General features: G+C 49.4%; 1 protein-coding gene across 1 annotated transcript in view; it reads left to right on the top strand.

Moving 5' to 3' along the window:
- Positions 1 to 4,722, top strand: part of SDK2 (sidekick cell adhesion molecule 2) — a 122,259-nt gene that overhangs the window by 75,618 nt on the left and 41,919 nt on the right. The gene's annotated exons all lie outside the window — the stretch shown is intronic.

Genomic DNA, 4,722 nt, shown 5'->3' with positions numbered 1-4,722 from the left:
ACCCAGAAGGTGGAGGTTGCAGTGAGCCAATTTCATGCCACTGCACTCTAGCCTGGGTGACGGAGCAAGACTCCATTTCAAAAAAAAAAGAAGAAGAAGAAGAAGATATATAAATGGTCATCAGGTATCCGGGAAAGTGATGAACATCGCTCAGCCTCAGGGAAATGCGAATCAAAACCACAGTGAGATATCCCATCACACCTGCAAGGATGACTGTTATCAAAAAGTCTAGCTGTAAGTGGTGGTGAGGGTATGGGGAAAAGGGAACCTTTGCGCAACTGTTGGTGGGAGTGTAAATCAGTACAGTCATTATGGATAACGGTACGGAGGTTCTGCAGAAAATTAAAAATAGAACTCCAATGATCCAGCAATCCCACTACTGGGTATTTATCCAAAGGAATTGAAATGAGGCTCTTGAAGAGCTATCTGCAGGCCCATGTTAATTTCAGCATCACTCACAGTAGCCAAGATGTGGAAATAGCCTAAATGTCTGTGAATGGATGAATGAATGAAGAAAATGTGGTTTATACACAGTGGAATACCATCCAGTCTTGAAGGAAATCCTGCTGTTTGCAACAACACAGATGAACCTGCAGGATATTACACCAAATGAAATGAACCAAGCACAGAAAGACAAATACTGCATGACCTTGCATATATGCGGAATCTAAAATAATCAAACTCATAGAAACAGAGAGTAGAGCGGTGGTTGCCAGGGGCTGAGGGAGTGAGGGAAATAGGGAGACGGTCACAGGATACAGCGTTTCAGTGAGGCAGGATGAATACGATCTAGATCTAATGTACAACATGGTGATGACAGTTAATGACACTGTATCGTACACTTGAAATTTGCCCAGAAGGTTCTTACCACAAGAAGATGATGAACATGTTAATTAGCTTGATTGTGGTAATCATTTCATAATGCATATGTATATCAAAACACCATGTTGTATACCTTAAATGCATAAAGTTTTTGGGTTTTTTTGTTTTTTGTTTTGTTTGTTTGTTTTTGAGACAGAGTCTCACTCTGTCACCCAGGCTGGAGTGCAGTGGCACAATCTCCACTCACTGCATCCTCCATTTCCTAGGCTCAAGGGATTCTCCTGCCCCAGCCTCCCAAATAGCTGGGATTACAGGCACCCACCACCACACCTGGCTATATACAGATTTTGTCAATTATACCTCAATAAAGCTGAAAAAAGAAAAGAAAGGGCAGGGAAGTGGGCATAGTAAATGGCAGGTTCGTGATTATAATGGTGTACTCCCATGCCTGCCCCTGTCCACATAAGGCATTTGTTTATCCAGCAGATATTGATTGAGCACCATGGATGTGCCAGCCATGATTCTAGGTGTTTGGGTCCCAAGGGAGCCACATGGACCGAGATGCCTGCCCTCTGGAGCCTGCATTCTGGCAGACTCATCAGTGTGCACTACAGCTCAGCAGTGTGCCCCGTGGGGACCAGGATCTGGGCTCAGTCCCTTTATGTCCTTTGCACAAGTGTCAGTCCCTCTCACTATGAATCATCAGCTAACAAAGGTCTGCAGAATGCAGGACTCACAAACAAGACACACCTGCCGGAGTGCCTGGTTTGTGAAGACAGCTGTCCCTGGGTTCTAGGCCCTGACCCACTCCTCACCCCAGAGCATGACCACAGCCATTGGCCCTTCCTCTCCTCCACCTCCCCAGTGGATAGCTCCCACAGGCAGGGCAGAAAAGCATTCTGAGATATGTTTCCTCTTTTCATGCCTTTTCCTGACCTCACTTTTTTTTTTTTTTTTTTTTTGACTGACTCTCACTCTGTTGCCCAGGCTGGAGTGCAGTGGCACTATCTCAGCTCACTGCACCTCCCTGGTTCAAGCGATTCTTCTGCCTCGGCCTCCTGAGTAGCTGGGATTACAGGCGCCTGCCACCACGCCCAGCTACTTTTTGTATTTTTAGTAGAGATGGAGTTTCGCCACGTTGGCCAGGCTGGTCTCAAACTCCTGACCTCAGGTGATCCACCTGCCATGGCCTTCCAAAGTGCTGGGATTACAGGTGTCAGCCACCGTGCCTGGCCTGACCTCACATTTTCTTCCAGTTGTCACCCATTTATTTGGCCCCTTTACAGCAGAATTCCTCGAAAAGAATCTTCCGTATTCACTACCTCCAATTCCTCTGCTCTCATTCTCCCTTGAACCTGCTCCAAGTAGGTTCCCGTCCCCGCCACCCCACCGAAGCTCTTCCTGCCAAAGTTGCCAGTAATTCCTGTGGCGCTCATATTAAGTCAAACAGCAGGCTTATCCCGCCTGACTCAGCCATTGTGTTTGGCACGTGGATCTCTCCTTCCTCTTAAAATACTTGCTTTCCTCGGCTTCCCTCGCTAGCTGTTCCTCCCCACCAACCGCTGAATGCTCTGAATGCTGGAGGCCCCCAGGAATCAACCCCCAACCCTCTTCTCTACCTAAGAGAATCCGTTCATCCTCCTAGTGTGCACTCACGGAAGATCATCCGGGTGCTGATAATGGCAGACTTTTAGCATCAGCCGTGACCTTTCCAAATCCGACAGGAACTTTGTTAATCGTTGTACCCCCATTACTATGAATGCACGAGTGAATGAATGATTTCATAAATGACTGCCTCAGCTTTCATTCATCTACCCATACGAGAAGAATCTGCTTTTTATTTATTTTTATTTTATTTTATTTTAGAGATAGAGTCTTGCTCTGTTGCCTGGGCTGGAGTGCAGTGGTGTGATCTCAGCTCACTGCAACCTTCACCTCCCAGGTTCAAGCGATCCTCCTGCCTCAGCCTGCCAAGTCACTGGGACTGCAGGTGCACGCCAACACTCCTGGCTAATTTTTTATTTTTAGTAGAGACAGGGATCTTGCAATGTTGCCCAGACTGGCCTTGAACTCATGGGCTCAGGTGACTCCCCTGCCTCAGCTTCCCAAGTGTTAGGATTACTGGTGTGAGCCACTGCAACCTGCCCTCTCCCCCTTTCTAAAAAAGGAATCTCTACAAAAGAAATCCCCATCTCTACAAAAGGAAGAGCCGGGTGTGGTAGCACTTGTATGTAGTTAGAGCTACCTGGGGGGCTGAGGCGAGAGGATGGCTTGAACCTGGAGGTCAAGGTTACAATGAGTCAAGATCATGCCACTGCACCCCAGTCTGGGTGACAAAGTGAGACCCTGTCTCGAAATAAAATAAAATAATATAGGAGAGAGGGCCGGGCATAGTGGCTCACACCTGTAATCTCAGCACTTTGGGAAGCCAAGGTGGTTGGACTGCCTGAGCCCAGGAGTTCAAGACCAGCCTGGGAAACAAGGCAAGACCCTGTCTCTACAAAAAACTGAAAACTTAGCTGGGTGTGGTGGTGCTCACCTGTAGCCCTAGCTACTCAGGAGGCTGAGGTGGGAGGATGGCTTGAGCCCAGGAGGTCAAGGCTGCAGTGAGCTGTGATTGTGCCACTGCACTCCAGCCTGGGCAACAGAGTGAGGCCTGCCTCAAATAAATAATAAAGGGGGAGAGGTATTGGAGAAAAGCAAGGATTTCATGGTAACAAGATGTCCTAACTGCCACCCATACATGCCAGTGGGGACACTGTTATTAGCTCTTTCTCACTTTATGGGCTTCTTCCAGGGAAACGAGAAATTGAAAAGCCGGTGACATGCAGAAACCTGATTGGCCAGCAGGGGGCGCCAAATGACCTCCAATTCTGCACGTGGGCTGGGCCCGACTGGCGGCTCCCTGGATGGCCTCAGTCCTGAAACTAGCAGAAGTGTTAACTACATAGGAAGTGATTGAAAACAATGGCCAGGCTCGGTGGCTCACACCTGTAATCCCAGCACTTTGGGAGGCCAAGGCGGCGGATCATGAGGTCAGGAGATCCAAACCATCCTGGCTAATGTGGTGAAACCCCATCTCTACTAAAAATACAAAAAATTAGCCGGGCATGGTGGCGGGCGCCTGGGTCCCAGCAGAGGCTGAGGTAGGAGAATGTCATGAGCCCAGGAGGCGGAGCTTGCAGTGGGCTGAGATCGCGCCACTGCACTCCAGCCTGGGCGACAGTGTGAGACTCCGTCTCAAAAAACAGAAAGAAAAAGAAAACACCATGGAGCATCTGTTGTGTTCCTGGCCTAAAACCTTCTGCAGCCATGGGGTGCCTTAGGAAACTGGCCAAGTACCTGGGTGAAACCCTTAGAACCTGCACCCCTCACGTGGACCCCAGGAAGTACGTGTCCTTAACCTCACTGAATGTACAACAAAACTGCAGCTCCGGAAAGTCACCTGGGCAGGTCCCGCTGCTGTAAACGGTGCAGCTAGGATTCAGCCTCCCGCTGCCCGCTGTCTTGGCCGAGGCCTTCCTCTGCAGCGGGCCTCGTTCCTGTTAACCAGCAGCTGCTGATACAGCGGGCCTGGGGTGGCCCTGAGACTCTGCATCCCTCACCAGCTCCCAGGTGACATGAGGCCACCAGTGCTTGCACCACACTCTGTCCGGATAGACTCCACACTGCCTTATCTCCCCAGCTCAGCCTCCCGTAGGACGGATTTGCTTTATTCCTCCAGGAACTGTACTGAGTGCTGATGTGCCAGTGCTATGCTAAATCCTCCAGGCATGGCGGGAAACCAGACACCTGGGGGCCATGCCCTGGAGTTTATTGTCTGGCAGAGACCAGGGTCTTGGCTGTGAAAAGGAAAAGGAAGGTTCTAAAACTGTTCCTAAAGACTTTTTTTTTTTTTTT

Source organism: Colobus angolensis, unplaced genomic scaffold (assembly GCF_000951035.1).
Source record: "Colobus angolensis palliatus isolate OR3802 unplaced genomic scaffold, Cang.pa_1.0 Scaffold1, whole genome shotgun sequence".
NCBI lineage: Eukaryota > Metazoa > Chordata > Mammalia > Primates > Cercopithecidae > Colobus > Colobus angolensis.
This window is presented reverse-complemented; position numbering and strand designations above follow the sequence as displayed.